The following is a 25,518-nucleotide window of genomic DNA, read 5'->3' on the forward strand; positions in this document are numbered from 1 at the left end:
GTATTGCACAGGCTGCGGTAGACTACAATTTAAGAACAAAGAAAGGTAAATTCACAATCTTCCTCACAAATCCTTAATGTTATTTTACTAAGACTATCATCCATAAAGGAAATAGATTTGGGAATTCCCAGGCAGCCTAAATATGCAAGCTTCCTCTAAGAAATCTTAAAAATGAGCCAGACTGTCAATTAATTTATTAAAAATGAACAAAAAACTGAAGTTAAGAAAAGCACTTGATAGTCATCAGTACTGTAAAGTGTTAAAATGAGTTTCCTGTAGCCTCCAGGTGTCTCGTGATTGAAATGAATAGTTTCTCCCACAAAATAAATATGATATAAAATTAAAAACTTAAACTGTAAAAGGAGAAGATGAATACCCAACTGTAGAATAGATGGAGTTAGTGAATATTATTCATTTTAAATATTCAGTGAATTAGTTTTTAAATCTAAAATTCAGCATCAAATAGTGTTGTTACCTAACTTTACAAATATATTTTCCAAAAAACATCAAAATGATAAAAATCTCTTTTTAAAATATACACCACTGTTAGTTTTTGGAGCTGATAGTATATAAAAGAATTGGCTGGGCACAGCGACTTATGCCTGTGATACCAGCACTTTGGGATGCAGAGGCAGGAGGATCACTCAAGCTGAGAAATTTGAGACTAGCTTGGAAAACACAGTAAGACCCAGTCTGTTAAAAAAAAAAGAAAAAAAAAAAAAAGGAGGGGGTAGGGAGAGAGCAAGGTAGGGTGGCATGTTCCTATAGGGCCAGCTACTCAGGAGGCTGAAGCAGAAGGATGACTTAAGCTCAAGAGGTTGAGCTACGATGACACCACTGTACTTTAGTCTAGCAAATAGAGCAAGAACCTGACTCCAAAAAACAGAGTCTCAAAAAATCCAAAAATAGATTTTAATTTAGATATTGAAAGCTTTGTCTTGAAACATATGTAAACTTACCCCAGTTCCTCTTAGTATTATTTATAATGATGACAAACAACTCTCCGTGTATAAAAATGGGTCCATTTGTGCTATTACATTCTTTTTGAATTGCAAAATATTAAGGGGCAAGGACCACAAATGTTTCTGTTACGTGGATAGCTTTTATAATGCTTTAGTCAGGGTCATTAAGTGTGTCCATCGCCTGACGAGAGTTTGTTTACCTGTTAGGTAGTTTTTTATCCTTCCTCATACCCCTTCTTGATTTCCAAAGACTTTTACTTCTTTCTGTGTCCATGTGTGCCCATCAGTTAGTCCAAATGATTAGAGAGCACATGTGCTGTTTGTTTTTCTATTGTTGAGTTACTTCACTTAAGATAATGGCCTCCAGTTTAATCTAAATCACTTCCAAAAACATTAATTCATTTCCTCTTATGGAAGAGTGATACTCCCTGGTGTATATGCCCCATGAATTGATGGGCACTTATGTCAGTTCCACACTTTGCAATTTTGAATTGCGCTGCAATAAACATTCAAGTGCAGGTGTCTTTTTGATAAGATGACTTTATATTAATTTGGGCAGGTATCCTGTAGTGGAATTGCTGGATCAAATGTACAACTACTATAAGTTCTCTGAGAAATTTCCATATTGTTTCCACAAAAGATGTACCAATTTGCATTCCTACCATTCCTTTTTCTCTGTACATATGCCAGCATCTATAGTTTTGGACTTTTAATAAAGGCCATTGTAACTAAAGTAAGGTAATATCTCATTGTAGTTTGCATTTGCATCTTCTTGATGATTAGTCATGAACATTTTTTCATGTGTTTATTGGCCATTTTATTTATCCTTTTTGTAAATCTCCTGTTCATATTTTTTTCCCACTTTTTAATGGGGTTTTTTGCTTTTTCTTGAGGATTTGTTTGAGTTCTTGGTAGATTCTGAATATTAATCTTTTATCGGATGTATGGCTAACAAATATTTTTCCCCATTCAAAAAAGAATGTAATAGCACAAATGGACCCATTTTTCTTTGCTGTGCAGAAGCTTTTTTTTTTTTTTTATTGTTGGGGATTCATTGAGGGTACAATAAGCCAGGTTACACTGATTGCAATTGTTAGGCAAAGTCCCTCTTGCAATCATGTCTTGCCCCCATTGCCATTGGGGTTTTACTCACAAATTCTTTGCCTAGGCTAATCTAGAGAAGGTCTTTTTTTCTACATTTTCTTCTAGAACTTTTATGGTTTCATGGCTTATGTTTAAATCTTTTATCCATCTTGAATTAATTTTTATGAGTGGTGAGAGATAGCGGTCCTGTTTAATTCTTCTGGAGGTGGCTATCCAAGTGTTTTACAAAATCAGCGCACTTTCATAATAAAAACCATTAACAAACTAGGAATATAAGGAATACATCTCACAATTATAAAAGCCATATATGACAACGCATAGCCAGCATCATACTGAATGAGGAAATGTTGAAGCCATTTCTCCCAAGAAGGGCCCACTGTCACCTCTTCTCTTCAACATAGTACTGGAAGTCTCAGCCAGAGCAATCAGACAAGAGAAAGAAACAAAGTGGATCCAAATCAGTAGAGGATGGAAAATTATCACTTTTTACTGATTTTGTATCTAGAAAATCCCAAAGACACCACCAAGAGAATTCCAGAATTGATAAGTTTATTGAAGGCTCAGATTATAAAATCAATGTAGCACAAATCAGTAGCATTTCTGTATACCTCTAACTCTCAATCTGGGGGTCAAAGACTCAGTATCTTTCACAATAGCTACAAAGAAAATAAAATACTTAGAAATATACTTAACCAAGGAGGTGAATAATGTCTGCAAAGGGAACTATGAAACACTGAGAAAAGAAATCAAGATCACACACCCACACACACACATACCAAAAAATGGTAAAATATCTCATTCTTATCAACTGGCATAATTAACATTGTTAAAATGTCCATATTGCCCAAAATGATTTACAGGTTCGTAACAACCTTCATCAGAACACCAATGTCATATTTCACAGTTTTAGAAAAGATAATTCTTTGCTTCATTTTAAAACCAAAAAGAGCCTGAGTAACTAAAGTGATCTTAACCAAAAGGAACAAATCTGGAGGCATTACATTGCCAGACTTAAAATATGCGACAAGGCTATATTAACCAAAATAGCATAGTATTGGAGAAAAATAGACACATAGAGCAGTGCAATAAAACAGAGAATCCAGACATAAAACTGTCTACCTAAAACCAACTGATCTTCAACAAAGCAGACAGAACAATAGCAGACACTGGGAAAAGAAGCCCTATTCCATAAATGGTGCTGAAAAAAAATGATAGCTATAATCTTGATGTTCCTCTTTCCCTGATCATTCTCTCTTCAGACCAGTGACTTTACTACCATGGCCACAGCACTGAATTATGTTAGTGAACTAATCCCTAGAAATTTCTGTCTTTGAGTAGATGTTAAAAAGCAACCATAGTAGAGTAGGTATCTTTTTAGATTATCAATTATCACTTTCTAATGATAAATTGGTGCAGTAATACATGTTTATAGATCCATTTAGCCATCCTACTATGCTCATATGTTTCCAAATAACATGTTTTTGATAACAAAAATAATCTTTTATCAAATGAAACTATTAGTTCAATATTTTGAATGAAGATAGCAAAAACCTGTTGCTATTGTCGAGTGATATAAGCACCTGCAAACAGATTCTACCCATTTTAAGTTTCTATACCTTCTAATTGTTGCTCAATTTGATTAATACTAACGTGGAAGTTGTAGGGTATTGTTTAAAGACAAGCACAATTTTGCTAATTGATATGTATAAGAATGTCATTTAAATTATTTATTATTATGAATATTATTATTATTATAGGGAGGGGGAAATGTGTGGCAGAGGAGGGAGGGCATGAGGTGGGATCTCACCTAATGTGCACATTGTGAGCATGTATAACACACGTCCTGGGTGAGGGGCTCTTCTACAAATGGAACTTTACTCTGGAATTGAGAAAAATGTAACCTAAAAATTGTACCTTCTTATTAATTTGACTTAATTAAAATTTTTAATTTTATTATGTTATGAAGGGTTTTTAATCTCATGTTCAATATTTAGTCACTGAAGCTTTGAGCAGTAAAATGATATATAAGCACAGTGATTTTCCATTGCTGAAAATACGTTCCAACTTCTGTGTTAAGAAAGCCACTTTGTGGACCTTTACTGACTAATCTATTATGTAGAAAGACAGAGCTGAGAGCAAGAATGACAGTAGTCAAGTTTTCGAGTTAGAATGTGTACTGTTTGATTGGGAACTGTCACTATCTAGGAATGCTAATCACATTAAAACTCTTTAAAGCTTATGTAAGAGGGTATAATATAAAGCTCTGTATAGTTACCTTCATTGTATAGTTTTATTTTTAATAGCACTTGGAGTGGCTTTAGAATGGAAGCTCACTTTCAGAATGTTGCCTTAATATGCATAACGTCAGTTGTCTAAATGGATTTCCAGCTCTTTATTTGCTATCATTATTGTAATTTCTGATAATGAGCAACGATTACTTAAGGGGATGTGTTTATCTCAGGGGAATGAAAGTATTCTGTGCTGCTTCTAAAAGTGCATTCTTTCCAGAACTTACAAATGTACTCACCAACCATGCAACTTCTCCGGTGCTCCAGTTCAGAGATAAACCCTCACATCTTCATCTGCAGCTTTCCTGAGCTGCTTACATTTCTGAAACTGCTAGGTCTCTCACTTCACAAACTTCACTGGGAGAAACTTTTTATTCTTGGTGCCATTAATTTGTATTTATAGAATCTACAGTACTATATTTGTCATTTATTTATAGATTTGTCTTTTCCATCTTCAAATATAAACTCAACAAAAGCAGGAATAGTATCATGCTTAACATTTTCTAACCTTATTATTCATCACTCTGTCTTCACACCTAACAGCCGTTCAATAAATGTTTTCTGAAATTTACTTTAGCAAAATTCAGTTCAAACTTGAACACTAATAAAAGCTCTTGGCTTGGCACCTGTAGCTCAGTGGTTAGGACACTGGCCAAATACACTGAGACAAGCCGGTTGGAATCTGCCCAGGCCTGCTAAACAACAATGACAACGGCAACAACAACAACAACAACAAAAAATAGCTGGGCATTGTGGCAGGCACCTGTAGTCCCAGTTACTTGGGAGGCTTAGGCAAGAGAATCGCTTAATCCCAAGAGTTTGAGGTTGCTGTCAGCTATGAGGTCGCACTCTACTGAGGACGACATAATGAGACTCTTTCTGTCTCAAAAAAAAAAAACCTTTTGTGGTAAATCCTCCCCACTCCCCCCCCACCCCAGAGTAAAATCCAGATTGTGTGTTTTGAAGCCCTCATGCTTCTTTTCATCATGGTACTTTCCCCTAATTTCCTAATTGTCTATAAACTCCAACACATCTAGTTCTGGGATGTTATCCATTTATATACCCAATACTTAGTATGTTGACTGGCATAGAACAGCCCCTCCAATTATGTTTATTGAATACTAATAGAACTATTATTTTTAAAAAATATATAACTAAGATTGAGTCTGTTGGCAATTTTTTTTTTTCTATTTCCCCCATAAACCAGTTTAGAACAAATTTTAGGTAGGGATGGTTTAAAAAACTTAATACAAGCACCAAATCACCAGTAGATTGTCCATAATCTACGGCCCTATTATAAAAACAGAATAAAACTACTAGGCAGTTAAGCAATCCTTTAAAGTTTCTTTAATTCTAGACAACAGTTTATGTTCTGGTAAGTCTGGGGAGTTACATGGTAGGGCTATGGGAACCGCACTGACAACTATCAAAAAGAATCACTTGCCTACTCATCAAGGACAGATAATGTAAACAAATGTGAGAAGGACAATCAAGAACAGATTCACAGATTAGAAGTCTTAATAGAAAGATTAGGGAGAAATTGTACAAAGACACAAACCACAGCTGTTTTATAGAATACAATGTGGCCACAGATGTATTATACATTTTCAGTAGCTGCATTTAAAAAAAGAGAAAATTAAATTTCATAATATTTTATTTGACCCAATAAATCTAGTATATTATAATTTTTCATTTAATCAATGTAAAACATTGTAGTGATATATTTTATGGATTTTAGTATTTTTAAAAAATTTTGTGTGCATTTTACACTTACAGAGCATAACATTTTTAATTCAAGTATATATGTGATACAGGATTGAGGAGGAGAATGAATGGGGAGGAATATGTATTTGCCAATTAAACCGTAACATATGTTTTCTTATTACTTGGAAATTTTCTTCTAATATGTTTTTATTTTTTTTTATTTTTTATTTTTTTATTAAATCATAACTGTATACATTGATATGATCATGGGGCATCATACACTCGTTTCATAAACCATTTGACACATTTTTATCACAGTGGTTAACATAGCCTTTCTGGCGTTATCTCAGTTACTGTGCCAAAACATTTACATTCTACATTTACCAAGTTTCGCAAATACCCCTGTAATATGCACCACAGGTGTGATCCCACCGATCCCCCTCCCTCTACTCACCCCCCCCACATCCCCCTATTGTTAAGTTGTAGCTGGGTTATAGCTTTCATGTGAGAGTCCCAAATTAGTTTCATAGTAGGGCTGTGTACATTGGGTACTTTTTCTTCCATTCTTGGGATACTTTACTAAGAAGAATATGTTCCAGCTACATCCGTGTAAACATGAAAGAGGTAAAGTCTCCATCTTTCTTGAAGGCTGCATAGTATTCCATGGTATACATATACCATTAATCCATTTGTGGATCGATGGGCACTTGGGCTTTTTCCATGACTTAGCTATTATGAATTGGGCTGCAATAAACATTCTGGTACAAATATCTTTGTTATGTTGTGATTTTTGGTCTTCTGGGTATATGCCCAGCAGAGGAATTACAGGATTGAATGGCAGATCTATTTTTAGATCTCTGAGTGTTCTCCATATATCCCTCCAAAAGGAATGTATTAATTTGCATTCCCACCAGCAGTGCAGAAGTGTTCCCTTTTCTCCGCGTCCACGCCAACATCTCTGGTCTTGAGATTTTGTGACATAGGCTAGTCTCATTGGAGTTAGATGATATCTCAAAGTAGTTTTGATTTGCATTTCTCTGATGATTAAAGATGATGAGCATTTTTTCATATGTCTGAAGGCCTTGCGCCTGTCTTCTTCAGAGAAGTTTCTGTTCAAATACCTTGCTCAGCCTGCGATGGGATCCCTTGTTTTTTTCTTGCCGATGCGTTTGAGTTCTCTGTGGATTCTGGTTATTAAACCTTTGTCAGAGATATACCCTGCAAATATCTTCTCCCTTTCTGAGGGCTGTCTGCTTGCTCTGCTTACTGTGTTCTTAGCTGTGCAGAAGCTTTTTAGTTTGATCAAGTCCCAGTAGTGTATTTTTGAAGCTGCTTCAATTGCCCGGGGGGTTCTCCTCATGAAATACTCACCCAGACCAATTTCTTCAAGGGTTTTCCCTGCATTCTCCTCTAGTATTTTTATAGTTTCATGTTCTAAGTTTAAATCTTTAATCCAATGAGAGTCTACCTTAGTTAATGGTGAAAGGTGTGGGTCCAATTTCAGTCTTCTGCAGGTTGCCAGCCAGTTCACCCAGCACCATTTGTTAAATAGGGAATCTTTTCCCCACTGAATGTTTTTAATTGGCTTGTCAAAAATCAAATAGCGGTAAGTAGCTGGATTCATCCCTTGGTTCTCTATTCTGTTCCAGATATCTACTTCTCTGTTTTTGTGCCAATACCATGCTGTTTTGATCACTATCGATTTGTAGTAAAGTCTGAGGTCTGGTAGTGTGATTCCTCCTGTTTTGTTTTTATTTCTGAGTAATGTCTTGGCTATTCGAGGTTTTTTCTGATTCCATATAAAACGAAGTAATGTTTTTTCAAGATCTTTAAAATATGACAGTGGAGCTTTAATAGGGAGTGCGTTGAAATTATATATTGCTTTGGGTAGTATGGACATTTTGATAATGTTGATTCTTCCCAGCCATGAGCATGGAATGTTTTTCCATTTGTTAACATTTTCAGCTATTTCTTTTCTTAGAGTTTCATAGTTCTCTTTATAGAGATCTTTCACATCTTTTGTTAGGTAAATTCCCAAATATTTCATCTTCTTTGGCACTACTGTGAATGGGATAGAGTCCTTAACTGCTTTTTCAATTTGACTGTTGTTGGTGTATATAAAGGCTACCGATTTATGAATGTTGATTTTGTAACCTGAGACGCTGCTGTATTCCTTGATCACTTCTAGGAGTTTTGTAGTAGAGTCCCTAGTGTTTTCCAGATACACAATCATATCATCTGCGAAGAGCGAGAGTTTGATCTCTTCTGACCCTATATGGATACCCTTGATCGCCTTTTCTTCCCTAATTGCAGTGGCTAAAACTTCCATTACAATGTTGAAAAGCAATGGAGACAATGGGCAGCCTTGTCTGGTTCCTGATCTGAGTGGAAATGATTCCAATTTAACTCCATTCAATATGATATTGGCTGTGGGTTTGCTGTAGATAGCCTCCATCAGTTTAAGAAAAGTCTCTTCTAGACCAATTTTATTGAGTGTTCTGATCATGAAGGGATGCTGGATATTATCAAAAGCTTTTTCTGCATCGATTGAGAGAATCATATGGTCTTTGTTTTTTAATTTATTTAGGTGCTGAATTACATTTATAGATTTACACATATTGAACCAGCCTTGAGACCCTGGGATAAAACCAACTTGGTCATGATGTATAATTTGTTTGATGTGTTGCTGGATTCTGTTTGTTAGGATCTTGTTGAATATTTTTGCATCTATATTCATTAGTGATATTGGTCTATAATTTTCTTTTCTTGTTGGGTCTTTTCCTGGTTTGGGGATCAGGGTGATGTTTGCTTCATAGAACGTGTTGGGTAGTCTTCCTTCTTTTTCTACCATTTGGAACAGGTTGAGGAATATAGGTACTAATTCCTCTTTAAAGGTTTGGTAGAATTCTGACGTGAAACCATCTGGTCCCGGGCTTTTCTTTTTAGGGAGGTTTTGTATAGTTGATGCTATTTCTGAAGTTGATATGGGTCTATTCAACATTTCCACTTGATTCTGGTTAAGTCTTGGAAGGTGGCGCACTTCCAAGTATCAGTCAATTTCCTTCAGATTTTCATATTTCTGAGAATAAAGTTTCTTGTAATATTCATTAAGGATTTTTTGGATTTCTGATGAGTCTGTGGTTATTTCATCTTTGTTGTTTCTGATTGATGATATTAGAGATTTTACTCTTTTTTTCCTGATTAGGTTGGCCAGAGGTTTATCTATTTTATTGACCTTTTCAAAAAACCAGCTTTTTGATTTATTGATCTGTTGTATTATTCTTTTGTTTTCAATTTCATTTAATTCTGCTCTAATTTTGGTTATTTCTTTTCTTCTACTGGGTTTGGGGTTGGAATGTTCTTCCTTTTCCAGTTGCGTGAGATGTCCCATTAAGTTGTTAACTTCCTCTCTTTCCGTTCTCTTGAGGAAGGCTTGCAGTGCTATAAATTTCCCTCTTAGAACTGCCTTTGCGGTGTCCCAGAGGTTCTGATAGTTTGTGTCTTCATTGTCGTTTTGTTCCAAAAAATTGGCGATTTCTTTCTTAATCTCATCTCTGACCCAGCTATCATTCAGCATAAGGTTATTTAACTTCCATGTTTTTGTATGGGTATGCAGATTCCTGTTGTTACTCAATTCAAGTTTTATTCCATGATGGTCCGAGAAGATGCATGGAATAATTTCTATTCCTTTAAATTTACTGAGGTTAGACTTGTGATCTAAAATGTGGTCAATTTTGGAGTAAGTTCCGTGGGCTGATGAGAAGTATGTGTATTCAGATTTGTTGGGATGAGATGTTCTGTAGATGTCTGCTAAATCTAAATATTGGATGGTTAGGTTTAAATCTAAGATTTCTTTGCTCAGCTTCTTTCTGGAGGATCGATCCAACACTGCCAAGGGAGTGTTGAAATCTCCGACGATTATGGAGCTGGAGGAAATCAAGTTACTCATGTCTGTTAGAGTTTCTCTTATAAATTGAGGTGCATTCTGGTTGGGTGCATAGATATTAATAATTGAGATCTCGTCATATTGAGTATTACCCTTAACAAATATGAAGTGACCATTCTTGCCCTTCCTTACTTTTGATGGTTTAAAGCCTACTGTATCTGCAAATAAAATTGCAACACCTGCTTTTTTCTGATTACCATTTGCCTGAAATATGGATGACCATCCTTTCACCCTGAGTCTGTATTTGTCTTTTAAGTTGAGATGTGACTCTTGTATGCAACAAATATCTGGCTTGAGTTTTTGTATCCAGTCAGCTAACCTATGTCTCTTTAGAGGACAGTTTAAGCCATTCACATTGATGGAGAGTATTGATAAGTCTGGTGGAATTTTGGGTATCGAGTTTTTCAAAGGTCCAGTGGACATTTTTAATCCTTTCGCCAGTGTGGAAGTTGGAGTTTGATCCGAAGTTTCTGAGTGAGTTTACTTTTGTGGTATAGGATTGGGTTGGTCATTGTGGAGGATAGGTCTGAGAACATCCTGAAGAGCTGGTTTGCTTATGGCAAATTTTTTCAACATATGAATGTCATTGAAGTATTTAATTTCTCCATCATAGATGAAACTCAGTTTAGCTGGATACAAGATCCTGGGTTGAAAGTTTTTTTGCTTTAGGAGATTAAAAGTTGATGATCAGCCTCTTCTGGCTTGAAAAGTTTCAGCAGAGAGATCTGCAGTTATTCTAATATTCTTACCTTTGTACGTTATAGTTTTCTTTCGCCGGGCTGCTTTGAGAATCTTCTCTTTCATGTTAACTTTAGTGAAGCTAATTATGATATGTCTGGGGGATGACTTATTGGGGTTGAATCGTGCTGGGGTTCTGAAGCTGTCTGCTATCTGAATTTCAGATTCTCTAGGCATGTCTGGAAAATTTTCTTTCATAATTTCATGCAGAAGGGCCTCTGTGCCCTCAGAGGCAACTTCATCGTTCTCAGAAATTCCTATAATCCTTATGTTGCTTTTTTTCGAATTATCTGAGAGTTCTCTGAGTGAGTGATCCGTTTTTGCTCTCCATTTCTCTTCCTCTTTGAGAGATTGGGAGCGTTCGAAGACTTTATCTTCAATGTCAGAAATCCTTTCTTCTGCTTACTCCCTTCTGTTACTGAGGGATTCTACTGTATTTTTCATATCTTTGAGGGCTGTAAGTTCTTGCTTCAGTGTGTCTAAGTCTTTGGTCGTTTTGTCTTTAAATTCGTTAAATTTTTGGGACAATTTTTGAATTTCTCCTCAAATTCCTAATTCCATTTTATTAATCTTGTCTGCAATCCAAATTCTGAATTCGATTTCTGACATCTCAGCCAGTTGTTTATGAATGGGATCTTCAATCACATCTGCCGTATCTTTTCTTGGGGGGGTTGATCTATTCTGGTTATTCATGTTACCAGAGTTTTTCCGCTGATTCCGCCCATGGTTATTTTACTCCCTTTGGTTTTTCCCCTGGGGTTTTATCGAGGGCCCATACAGTGTTGTGGCCTGAGAAACTGGGGCCCTGTCTGGTGTGGTGGAGCAAAGTGGTTCTGTCTTGCTTTCAGCTGGTTTCTGTTCGATCCTATTGCAACTTCTACTCTGGCTTGAAGTCTCAGCTGTGTGGAAAAATCAGCAATTAAGTCACCCCGCCTGCCCACCTCTGGCCCCAGTTGGAAAAGGAGAATCAAACCTTCCTACAATCGCACACCCAGGGCACCACCTGAAAAGTCCTCAGTCTATTAGCCCAGTTCAAAAGGTCCAAATCAGCTGTCTCAATCGGCACTTGTCTCGGGTGGGAGAGTTCAAGAGGTCTCTGGGAACTGGATCACAGGGGCCTGGTGACTCCTCTGACACGGCTCACCCAAGTGCAGCGTGGAGTCAGGAGGAGCCACCCAGCAAACAGAGCAGTCTAGGAAGGTTGACGTCTCCTTCCCCACTTTGCCCCTCCATCGGACCCAGTCACTGGTATCTCTGCAGATGGCTAACCCAGTTGCCTGCAGTGAACAGACACTCCAGGGGTTTGCACCTGCCTGAATCACAAGGAAGTCTGCCAGGCCCCCACAGACTGCCGCTATCTAGCAGGAGGAGATGGGGCCTGACATCTTTGAGTGTTTGATGCAGGTGATGGGAAGGAGGTGTTCACTCAGGCTTAGCCCCGTTCCTGATCGATGCTGCTAACAGAATAGAACAGAACAGAACAGACAACTTTGCGGGGTTCTTTCTCTGTTCCTGTCGAAATCGCCTACAGAAGACGGGCTGTTTTGAGTTCAAACGTCTTTGCTGCTGGAGATTTGCGTTTGAACACCTCTCTGGGTCGGCCCCGCCCTGGAAGCTTCCGGGGTTTCTGAGCCGTGTCAGGAAATCCCCCGCTCACCGGTGGCCTCCTCTGGTTGCCCAGGGAGACAGGGGGTGTGGCCTCAGAATATCCAGAAGTGGGCGTTCTGCCGTTAAAGAAAAAACGGCTGTTGATCTACCTCCAGGGAACTGCTGCTCTGGTGTGGGCACTCAGGCGACCCTTTTCTCCTCTGTCCCGCGCCCCAGAGTCAGCACTGAGCGGCCGCAGTTTGTGCTGGGTCCACACCCCTTAAGAGATCCCCCAAGAATCAGAACTCTTGGGGGATGGGCCCCCAGACCCTGATTGGGAGTGGGGGGGAAGCTAGAGTTTCATTCAGTTTTATGCAACACTACGGCCCGGGCAGGGCTCCTGCACTGCACCGCAGGGAAGTGCCGCCAAGGCTTGATTTCCCCTCAGCAGAGTGCCCTCTCCTCGCTCACGTGTGCCAGAGTCGGCGCTGACCTGACGCAGCTCAGGCACTGTGCACTCCCCTCGAGAAATCACCCAAGGAGCCGAACTCCTGGGGGATAGGCCCTCAGACCCCGAGTGAGAGTAGGGGCTCTCAGCTCTCAGCAGGGAAGCTAGAGTCTTATTCAGTCTTGTGCCCGGGGAGGGTTGGTGCACTGCACCGCAGGGAAGTGCCGCGAGGCGTGACTCCCCCTCAGCCCGGTGCCCTCTCCTCACTCGCACGCCTCAGAGTCAATGCTGACCAGTCGCAACTCGGGGACTGTCCACTCCCCTTGAGAAATCACCCAAGGATCCGAATTCCTGGGGGACAGGCCTCCAGACCTCAGTGGGCAGGAGGGGAGCGCTGGGGATTCAGGGTTGCCAGCAAAGGATTCCCAAAGTTTTATTCAGTTTTATGCCCGGCAGGAGAATGCCACGGCACCCCAGTAGGGGAGGTAGGTCCAGTTTTTAGAAGGTCTCTCCCTGGAGTGTAGTGGGAGGGCCTTTAATTTCTGCCCGCTTGTTCAATTGTGGGGCTCTTGAGCCGGTCTCATGGGGGAGGGGGACTCCCGTCCGCTTGGTGGTGGATTTTGTACCTTTTGTTTGCGTCCTTGTGATCACAGCTTGCCTCAGCGGTGTTGATGTGTGTTCTTCAACCTTCTCTCTTGGTGAGGCTCAAGTCCACCAGGATACTTACTAAATTCCTGTCCCTTAACTCTCCTTCTGGACGGGAGCCTCTGCTGAAAGCTGGCTTCAGTCCGCCATCTTGTCTCCCTCCCTTCTAATATGTTTTTAAAGAGATCTTTTAGTCTTCCTTATATTTGTATTACATGTAACTCTTTATGTGGGATTTATTTGTAATTTCCTCTTATTTTGGATTTTATTAGAAGTAATTTAGAATTGCTTTTCACAAATCCCTATCATTTTCTGGAGAGGTTACTTGTAACTCAGATGTTTGGAAATTGTTCCTTAAAATTTGTGAAAGCAAAAAGCTCTCCCCAAAGCCCCAATGTCAAATGATGATGCAACTCTTCTCCTATTTTCCCATTTTTAGGGTTATTTTGGTTGTAATTAGGAAGGAGGCAGCATAATTATTTTGGATTTTCAAACCCACCGGTTTTTACAAAAGGCAAGCATACCAAATTGACATCTCTATACACAATCATTATTTTTATAAGTCCTTTGAAATGATAATTATCAAAGTATAAGCTAGTTAAAGATGTTTATATGGATCTGAAGTTCAGATCAATAAGATGCCTTTTTAGAACCATCAACCCCAATCACACCTTGTGGTAATAATTCCCACACCTTAGATGACCCTTGCATTTACCTTATCCTTAGCCAAAGTGGGGAATGAAACTTATTAGAATGATAGTAAATATATATCAAATACATATAAATTGATTAAAAGCTTGGCTCAGCGTCCATAGCTCAGTGGTTAGAGAGCCAGAAACATGCACCAGAGGTGGCGGGTTTGAACTCTGCCTGGGCCTGCTAAACAACAATGACAACTACAACAACAACAACAACAAAATAGCCAGGTATTGTGATGGGTGCCTGTAGCCTCAGCTACTTAATCTGGCTTAAGCCCAAGAGTTTGAGGTTTCTGTGAGCTATGATGCCACAGCACTCTACTGAGGGCAACATAGTAAGACTCTGTCTCAAAAAATAAATAAATAAAATCTTAAATATTTTCTCTTTTTGGTTTTTAAATATAAATTAATTTCTTTATGGTACAAAGTTCTTTAGTTTGAAGATCGGGTTCATTGCATGAAGCATTCTCAGCTATGTGAAATGGCATTAATATATAAGAGTGAATGTCCACCGGAACAACCTTTTTTGCTTTTGGTTTTGTTTCTTATATCTGTGGGTACATTTATTCGGGTCATGGCCTTATAATGGCAATTGAAGATACGAAAATGATTTTAAAATATTGTCATTATTTTCAAAAACTTTTTATTCCATAACAAATATTAGTTGTTTCTGACTTTCCAAAATATTTATTCTTCTATTTTAGTCAAGAACCCTTGGGAACATGAATCAAAGTATTTTTCTAATGTCACTGAAGAAGAAAATGAAAACACATAAAGGAATATGCTACTTGAGACTCTATTTCTATATCCCTTTGGGGAAAAGGGTCAGTAGCTTTAAAATGTTCATAGTAATTTCTAGATCATCACTATCTTTACATATTCCAAAGTACGCCCATAGCTTTTCTCTATTAAAAAAAAATAAGAAGAAAAAGTCATAGAATAACTAAGAGCTATGTCGTCTTTTTTAAAAAATGAATTTTTACCATGATCGTTTGTTCTCTAATGTTTCAGTTTTATGAACCTTAGTAAAAGTCCTCAAGAGCTCCTTATCGAAAGAGCTCAGAAGGATGTAGCCGAGTTTTCCATCTCCCAGACTGCATGCCTCTTCCAGACACAAAACAAGAAGGAAAGTATCTTTTGAAAGAGTAAACTTACAGCTCAAACATCCAGAAGTCTTAACTAATTCTCTAAAAGTAAGTTAGCAAAGTAGCAAAGTTTTTAGGACAGGCAAAGTCATGTTTTTCTTTAAAACATTACATGATTTACAGAAGTAATAAAATAAGACATAGGCAGAAAAAAATGCATGAACACCAATTTTTCACACCATATACTAGTTACATACAATTTAAAATATGTCTCTCTATATATATGTGTAAACACATACACATATATAAAAATAATGAATTTCCATGGACAAAAGAGAGGTTTAGGCATCACATTTCTTTACTTCAAAACATTTTTTAAAAAATATTAAGTTGCTTTATCATGTTAGAAATGTCATTCCTAACATGATAAAGCAACTTAATATTTATTGAAGCAAACAGCAACAATATTACATTTATTAAGAATTACTGAGGGAATAAAGTGCTCTGTTAAAATAAATGTCTATAGTCTCAGAATTCATCAGTTCTTTTAACGTTAAAAAGTTTCATGGAAGCTGGGTGCCTGTATCACAGTGGTTAGAGCGACAGCCCCATGAACAGAGGGTGGCGGGTTTGAACCCAGCCAGGACCTGCTAAACAAAAAACAAACTTTCATGGAATACCATAAAATCAAAACTTTTCTAAAATAAATATATTTTCAACAAAATTTTTTTCATAGCTGGATAAATCAAATTTGTCCTTGTGAAATGACATTTGACTTCTGAATTATAAATTATTATGAGACAAAAATTTTAGGCAAAGATTGGATCCATTATAATCATCTGAGAACTTGAAAAATAAGCCACAGTAAGTTGTCTGCCTCTTCACATCTCTTAAGCTAGTTTTGGGGAGTTTATTTTATTTTATATTTTATTTTATTTTCAGATTGATATGAGGGTACAAATGTTTAGGTTACATTGTTTTCTTTTCTAAGGTAAAGTGTAAGTTTTAGTTGAGCCCTTCACCCATGGGGTGGGTGGAACACCCTCACATTTTGTAAATTAGGTGACATCCCACCAATCACCCTCCCGCCTTCCCCCTGCTCGCCCTTTTCTTTCCCTCCTCTTCCCTCCTCCTCATTAGTCTACACTTGTGTTGTTCTTTGAGTGGGCCTGTTGCTGTTTATATGTTGGCTTCATATCAGTATTGAGTTTATTGGATATTTTTTTCCGATTCTCATGATACTTTACTAAAAGGAATATGTTTCAACTCCAACCAGATAAACCTAAAAGATGTAAAGTCTCCAAGTCTCCATCCCTTCTTATGGCTGAATAGTACTCCATGGTATACATATGCCAGAGTTTGTTGATCCATTCATGGATTGATGGACACTTGAGTTGCTCCCATGTCTTACAATTGTGAATTGAGCTGTAATAAACATTCTGGTGCAAATGTCTTTGTGGTAAAATAATTTTTGTTCTTCTGGGTAGATACCTAGTAATGGGATTGTGGGATCAAATGAAAGGCCCACTTTTAGTTCTTTAGGAATTCTCCATATTTCTTTCCATAGAGGTTGTATTAGTTTGCAATCCCACCAGAAGTGCAGAAGTGTTCCTTTCTCTCCACATCCTCACCAGCATCTGGAGATTTGGGACTTCGTGATGTGGGCTAATCTCACTGGAGTTAGGTGATTTCTCAGAGTGCTTTTGATTTTCATTTCTCTGATAATTAGAAATGATGAGCATTTTTTCATGTGTTTGTTAGACATTTATATGTCATCTTCAGAGAAGTTTTGTTGCAGTCTCTTGTCCACTTATAAATGGGGTTGTTTGCTCTTTTCTTGTTGATTAGAGTTATCTGTAGATTCTAGTTTTCAACCCCTTATCAGACTTATAGCATGCAAATACATTCTTCCCTTCTGAATGCTATCTATTTGCTTTAATTGTGGTTCCCTTAGCTGTGAGGAAGCTTGTTTGCTTGATCATGTCCCATTGATTATTTTTGGTGTTGAGGCAATTGCTTAGGGTGTCTTTCTGCAGAAAGACCTTTTCTCAGGCCAATTTTGTCAAGGGTCTTACTCACATTTTCTTCTAGAATTTTTTTTCTTTCATGTCTTAAATTTAAATATTTTATCTACGGAGAGTCAATTTATTTCAGTGGTGACAGGTCCACGTCCAATTTCATTCTTCCACATGTGGTTAAAGCTAGTTTTCAATAACTTCAAAAGAGAGTAAAAATTTTGTAATCTATGAATTATTGGAGATGATAATACAATAACAAAGATAAAAATTTTAGAAAGGTGAAAGCACAGTACTAATATATAACACTTCTGCTAACAAAATCATAAAATAATCAGAGCTCCCTATATCCTGTCTAAGACATTTATCATGATCACCCTATCAGTCACTTGTTTGCTCTGAGTCCTCTAAGGATTTAAGATTAAAAATGTCCAAATAAAAGATGAGATGACAGAGTTGTCAGAGGCAAGACTATATGAGCAAGTTAAAAAAGCTTTCATCTTCCTTCATGTGCCTTTTAAAAATCACCTCTCTCTGCCAGTTCACCAGATTTTGTCCACTTTCCTTCTTTTTAATTGTTTGACCTTGGGCTGGTTTTGTCATCAGGTTTCCTTTCTCTTATGATGCACATAATCCATTGCTATCAAATTACTCAGAGAGAAATGGATATTATCTTGAAATGACCAAAAATCAATATACACTCATAATTTCACACCAACAAAAACATCTATCTTAAAGTTCTAATGGATATTTCAAATTTTTCAATCATCTTGTTTTTCTGAGAGAGATAAATTTGAGTATGACATTTTGAATTAAACAAAAGAGTGTTCTATTGGTCTGGCTCAAGGACCTTGGCCCTGTGGATTACACATAAGAGTAACAGTGACCATTAGTAGTACAACATGCACCACCCCAAGGTAAAAATTATTTTTGCTAATACTGCTCCCTCCAAAAGACATTGTGTCATGGTAATCCCATTTATTCAATAATTCCTGGCAATCACAAAAATATTTTCTTGAGAAAAATTGGAATTGATTTAGCAAAGAACAAATTACTTTATGGCACATAAGTCTTAGAATAGCATTTATTGTGGGCAATTCATGGACCCAAGAACAGATGCTTGTTTATCCCATTGTTTCTGATTTTCTGGGATAGTGGATCAAGATCTAACAGCACTGAAAATTGGATTCCAGAAGATAGACTCTGGGCTTAGAATTTTATGATCAGGGATGCAGGAGCCCTTTCCTGGGCTATAACATCTTAGTAGTTCAACTGTTTCATAATATAATTCTCTTATTTAGTGTTATGTTACGTTTACCAGCTCCTTCCCTAGTCCAATGAGTGGGCAAGGGGCAAAGCCTGGCTGTTTCCATTCTATCAACCAGCAATGAGCCTATCTATATTGTCTCTGCTACCATCAAGGGGTGTCCAACCCTTTTTCTTCTCTGCTGCTGATTGGAAGAGTAAGAGTTGGTTTGGATGACACATTAAATACACCAACAAGAGTGAAAGCTGATGAGCAAACAAAACAAAAAAGTCCCTGCCTAATTTTAGTGATGTTTGAAACTACAGATAAGCAAAGCAGTCTTCAAATAATCAGATAATCAGCATGCAGCCTGGAGGCACAGGTTGGACATCCCTAATAGCCGAGGTAATTTCCATGGAGACTTGTAAGCCAATTCCTACTCTGGGGGGTCCGGCCTGCAGGGTCTCAGTTTGGAGCAGTTAACCCTAACCTCTCATGGTGTCACAGCATGGTATGTTAAATATTAAACTGTAAAATTAAATCAATGGTATAATTACATGTAAATTATTTAAATATATACATAAGAATAAAAACGTGTATAATCAAATGAGCAAAGTAATACAAAGTGGTCTCTGATAGGAGCTTCTTTATGGACTTCATTAGTGCCATGGATCTGATGTCTGGACTTTCCTGGTATAGCTTCTGTTTTACTGAGACTCTGCTACAGTTTCCAATTGTTGGATATTTACTCCTCATCTTTTTTAGGGGAGGGGGTATTAATAAGCTAATTCTCAACGTTTACTTTAACATAGTGCTTTGTTTTAATTTTTGGAGGAGGGCAGTTTTCCACTGTAATTGTATGTAACTTTCCCAGTAAGTCTCCAGTGTGGTGTTCAAGGATAATGTTATTTTTTAATGTAACTCATGTGAAAGTGCTTCCTAATTCATGGTATTGGTTTGAATGTCAATGACTACTTGAAACTCTTAAGTAAAAATTCATGCTGGGTTGTGCCATTTTGAGATATTAAATCACAGCCTTCTAGGAAAATCTAAATAGTTTGTATTTGTACATTTAAAAGGAAATACCCATTCAAACTCAGGGCACAGGTAAGATCAAAAAAAAAAAAGAGAGAGAAAGAGAAATAAATAAATAGAAGTAAAATAGACTAAGTCATCAAGTTCAAAATATGTTTATTTATGATCACATACTAGGACTTACTAGGTATTACACAAGAAAATGTTAAGATAGTGAGATTTTAAAATTCAAAGGTATTGTAACACCGTGTTTATTAAAAAATATTCTCAGTGTCCCTTCTCATCAAATTAAAAATGAAAGGGACGTATCATGTTTGTTCAACCTCTATCAGAATGCCAAAGTAAAATGTCATAAGTTTCTAAAATGTTAATTAGCAAAGCAGCCTGTGTCAGTGAGAGTTTTTTGCGTGGGGTTGGAAGTTCCCGAATAAGGCATTATGCAACCACGACACCCACCCCACCACCAATGCATTGCTTTGAATGACTGCTGTGAGCATTTTTAGAGAATACTTAGTATCTAATGCACCAGACATTAAGAAAAACATTAATGTGAGTTTTCAAGAAGTAGCTGCATCTTTTGCATCCTGGTGAGATTGATTGTTGGGTCTTTAAGCTTTTCTCTCTGTACTAAATTTCTTAGAAGTACACCTGGGAATGGGTCAGGTAGACTCCCAGGAAGAATTTGTTTCTATATCAGATCAGAGAGTTTTATCCAACATTCTTACTTTGTTAAAAAGGGAACGGTCCAAAGCATTATTTCAGGTAGGTAAGTAGAGTTAGGAGAAAGGAAATGACAGAAGAGACGATGTTCATACTGACAGAGTTAGAAAGTGCACAGGCACACATACGTGCAGGTGTATTTTTGGTCCTTTTTTTTCCCCTCTAAGAGACTATTTATAAGGAATTATTTATAAAAAACTCTTCTCCCTCTTTAAAGTATCAAAGGGAGAACTATCCCAGGATTTTAAAATTACCAAGAATGGATTAAAAACAGAGATGCATATTTTAAAAAAAGAAAGAGTAGACTAATCTCTACCTGAAACAAGCACCAGTTTAGAACTTTCATTGGAAAGATGAAATACGTATTAATTTCCAAGAATATTCTAGGTAATATATATATATATTTTTTTTTCTCATTTACTTGTCACAGAATAAGCATAAATTATCCCCAACTCGTATAAGGAAAACAAACCAACTAATCTGAGGCTGAAGGAGGTTGAGTAATACAGCAAATACAAATTCTAGATTTGAACTGGAGTCTATACAATCTATTTTACCCTCAGAGTAGAGTTAAAACTAGGTTTCTAGCAGTAAAATGTTGTCTTTTTTTAAAGTACAATGTCGTTTGCCTTGCAGTCACCAACAACTATCACTGTTCTTGGCTTTTAAGAATTTGCAAATTTGAATTGAATTTCCTTCCTTCGCTGCTTCTTCTTTTTCTTTTAACCATTTTCCTTTTCTTTTTCCTTCTTCATTTTGTCTTTCCTGGATCCACACTTCACACTAATGCTTTTCTCCAGTAAGATGACTGCCATGTATTCACAGCCATCTGAACCCTGAAGACGTTCAGGAAATAACACATGATCAGGTACTATTTGGCTACAGGTGGGCATTTAAATAACCTTTGAACTACATCAGTCTAATAACCACCAACTGTGTGCACTTCAAACTATGCCAAATGTTTTTAACATTTAATAATTCACCATTATTTTTGGAATGTATACATAGTATTGTAGTAACCGACCCGGCAAGAAGACCCCTAAAGACCTCTGTCTCAGCCTGAGTCCCTGCACATCTCAACCCCCCACCCCCTTGGGTTAATTCTGAGCACAGGTTTCAGAATAGAACAAGGAAGCTCCCTGAGTTCCCAAGAACTCCTAGCAACTGGTAACAGTGATAGAACTTACCCCAACCCCCTAGCAATGGCTAAACAATAGTGAAATAAATTACCTACGTGAAGTTCCCAAGGTGCTGCGTCCCCCAAGTTGTCCCCATGCCAAGTTTCTCCCCATGCCAGCTACCACGCAACTCCCTGACTCTCTGCAACTAGTGCCAAGGCCCCCTGAGCCAATTCTGGAACCCCACCCCTGGGCTAACTAACTGCCACATTCTGCTTTTGTTTTTGCTTGCTTTCATGGCAACAAAAAAGGTATAAAAGGCAACCTGCTTTTCTCTTTGGGGCTGTTGGCCTTTGGGTGGTGGCCCACTTGTGCAGGTGCAATAAATTACCATCTGATTTATACCTAAAGTGGGGTCCCAGTTTTTCTTCCAGATGGCATAATTACAACAGTATGGAAGACGTGAGTAGAAAAGACTGAGTGAGAAAGAATTATAGTGATTCATGGTCTCTGTCCTGGTGCTGTGAATTAATTCAGAAAGCATTACAATGCATTGTACTAAACCACATATAATTTATACTTTCCAAAATAGGAAATTATAAGTACACAGAGAATTATTTTTGTTTATTTGCTTTTTTTCCTTTTTCTTTCCTTTTTCATTCAAATCTGCTATAATGACTAAAGAATATTTTTGAGCAAAGGTTTTAATAAGGTATCATAGAAAATGCATTTCAGGTCATGAAAGGACTGGATGGCTCTGTCTCAGCAAGGCATACTTAGTAAAGAAAAATGATTTGACACAGAAAACAGTAAAAAGCAAATTAATCATGTCACCTTTCATGGTCCACTTCAAAGAATGCACATTGTGTGCATTCTTTAGAATTGTGTCCTTGAGCAATTTACTTTCTTAAAGATGTATCTTTCTCATTTATCAGATAGGGATAAAGAAGCTGTGCAACTTGGTTGTGAAGAATTAAATAAACTAAGACTTTTAAGTGTTTTGAATTACTTCTAACAAATAGAGAGTATTTATTGCATTTTAGTCCCTTTTCTTATCACTCTTATTTTGGGTAATAGTTCCATATAGCCAGGACCTAGTTATTCCAGTTGGAATAATCATGCATTTGCCTCAAATAATGAGCTTTTATATTGATCAATTAATGACCTAATTTCAGAGTCCAAGGTTTAAACCATGGTATAATGCTCCTACCATTCTGAAATATCACAAAATACTTAGTAGTTTTCTGTATAGAAATGGCTTAAAATGGCTATTTATAAATAATGCATAGTAAAAAAATAAAAAGTGTAATATATCATGAAAGGCTTATTCCGGGAAAACACATTAGGTTTAACGTTGAAAAATTAAACATTGTTACTCACCATATTTACAGTGTAAAGAGGAAAGGACACTTGATTATAATAGCTTTAGACAAAATATATATTTTTATGTATAATAATTTTTTTAAGTATATTATCATGTGACATGACTGTTAATGTAGAAAATCCCAAGATATCTCTAAAGATATTGCCACTAATAAATCAGTTTAGCAATGGCACTGTCGAGAACTTCAAAGGGTCTTGGATTGCATTCAACTTATAAGGTGACTGGTTAGCCTGCCATATACACATTTTGGCAGAAGATACTTATAGGTTAGAGGCAAAGGATTTTATTACTGATAACAAAAGCAGCAGCCAGAGTATTACCATTTTCTTTTCTTTTTTGAGACAGAGTCCCCTGGGTAGAGTGCCTTGGCATCATAGCTCACAGCAACCTCAAACTCCTAGGCTCAAGCCATCCTCTTGCCTCAGTCTATTGTTTCCACGGGTACCACAGGACAACAGAAGGACAACTCAGAATCACCTGCATACATAGTGCATTGAGTGACAGGGGGAAATTACTGAGTTTGTGGGGCTTATGTGTCAGATCAAGCCTGATCTTTGTATAAGATTAGAATTCCTTATGTTTGCTTGCTATAAACATAATGTTGAGAATTGGTTGAGGAAAAGAATGGTCAAGGCCTTGTATTTTTGGCACACTCATCAAAAATGTACAAGGTTGCTCAGAGCCCAGACTGCATCTCTCAACAGTTATAGGCTAGAAGGCGAATATACTAAATCAATGAATAAATATATAGGTATATAAATACATAAATTGTAATTTTATGCTCTGCCAATAAGAACAATTGAAAAATAAAATTTTTAAGAATTCAGTGTTCAATTTTTTTAAATAAAACTAAATGTGTAAGAATTCTACATTGAAAACTGAAAAACATGCTGAGAAAAGCAAACAAAACATAAATATATGAAAAATATGCCATATTCTGGCCTAAAAGACTTATTTTCAAAGTGATAAGTTTCTCTGAAATGTATTTATAGATTCTATGGAATATCATTTATAGTACAAAAAGACTTTAGTAGACACTGACAGGTATTTCTAAAAATTACACAAAATGCAAAGAAACTAAAATATCTAAACCAATCTGGCAAAAGAAGAAAGTTGGATGGCTTATACTAATATCTATTCTAGTATTCTAATACCAAAACTTCGTATAAACTACTCATGTCAAGACAGCTTGACACTGGTTTAGAGATGGCAAGTAGGTCATGGAACAGAATGGAATGTTTAAAAATAGAACCATACTTGTCCAGTTATTTGATATTTTACAAAGAAGACAAATAAATCCACTGGAGAAAGGAGAGTCTTTTCCACAAATGGTTTTGGGATAACTGCATCATCATTATAAAAAATAAGCTTTAACTCCCCTCCTAATTTAGTACACAAATATCACTGTGAGATGTATCCGGAATCTAAACATCAAAGCCAAAACTAGAAAGCTTTTGGAGGAAAATATTAAGAATATATTCACAACTAGAGGATAGGCAAACATTTTATAAGAAATGTGCAGAAAACAAAAGAGAGAATGATTTTGATAATTATACTTCATCAATATTAAAAACTTATGCTCTTCAAAAGATACCATTAAGGGAATGAATAGGCAAGCCACGAATGTATATAAAATATTTAGAAAATATATTTCTGACAAAAGACTGGTATCCAGGATACATAAAGAGCTCACACAATTATATTAAAATAGAAAAACAATGAAAATGGGAAATAATTAACACTTTACAAGAAACTGTATAACAATAATGAATAAGCCCATGAAAATGAGTTTACCATCATTAACCATCAAGGACATGCAAACTACATTAAGTTAAAGAAGCCACCTACAAAAAAGTGCATACCTTTTAAGCAATTTTATGAGATTATAGGCTGGAAACACTAACCTGTGGAAAAATCAGAAAAGCTGTGCTATTGCCTCTTTGGTGGGAGGATGAACAAGAATTGACTAAGAGGCTTGAGAGAAATGTTCAGGGCGATGCTCACATTCTACATATTGATAGAGGTTTGGGTCACATGGGGTGTGTGTGTTTATATATGTTTATATATATATATACACACACATTTTGTGTTATGTCTATTTTACACTTAAGGAAAAAAAGCTGTAAACTAATAGTGAGATCTAATGTTCCGAAGCCTGCTATTAGCTTTAAAATGTATCAAAAAAGAGATGGATAGAAAGATGGGTAGATGTGCTATAAATCAAGTGTTCTAAAATCTGAATGAGAAAATCCAGGTGGTAGGTATTTGTAGTCATTGTAAAATTATTTCTAATGAGCTGTACATTTAAACTTTTATAACAAAATGTTGGGGGGAAATGTTGCCAATACTATCTTAAAAATACTATCTCCCTCCAATCAAACACATACCTTAACAAAAAGCAAAGGGACTTGCAGCAATGAAGAAACCGAATTCCTTCCTTTTACTTCACAGTCATCCTTATTTTTGGCTACCTGTCCCACAGTCCCAGGATAGCTTCAGATCCTTCAGTTGTTATGTCTGCATTATAAGCAATAAAATAAAATAAAATGGTCAGAATTAAAGTGCTGAGACATGGGCTGAAAAAAAAAAAAATTCCCAAAAGCCTCATCCAGAAAATTCATAGTAAAATAAAATCATGTAGCTTGAGTAGCAAGGGATACGGGAAGCTTAAGCTTTACATAAATGGAAGGAAAAATAAAAATGGAGTGGATTTTGAATAGCTAAACCTCGGTGTATAATTTGGCTCTATATTAATAGGTCATTTAAATGAATTTATCTCCTTGTGTTTTCTAGAA

Source organism: Nycticebus coucang, chromosome 3 (assembly GCF_027406575.1).
Source record: "Nycticebus coucang isolate mNycCou1 chromosome 3, mNycCou1.pri, whole genome shotgun sequence".
Classification (NCBI taxonomy): Eukaryota; Metazoa; Chordata; class Mammalia; order Primates; family Lorisidae; genus Nycticebus; species Nycticebus coucang.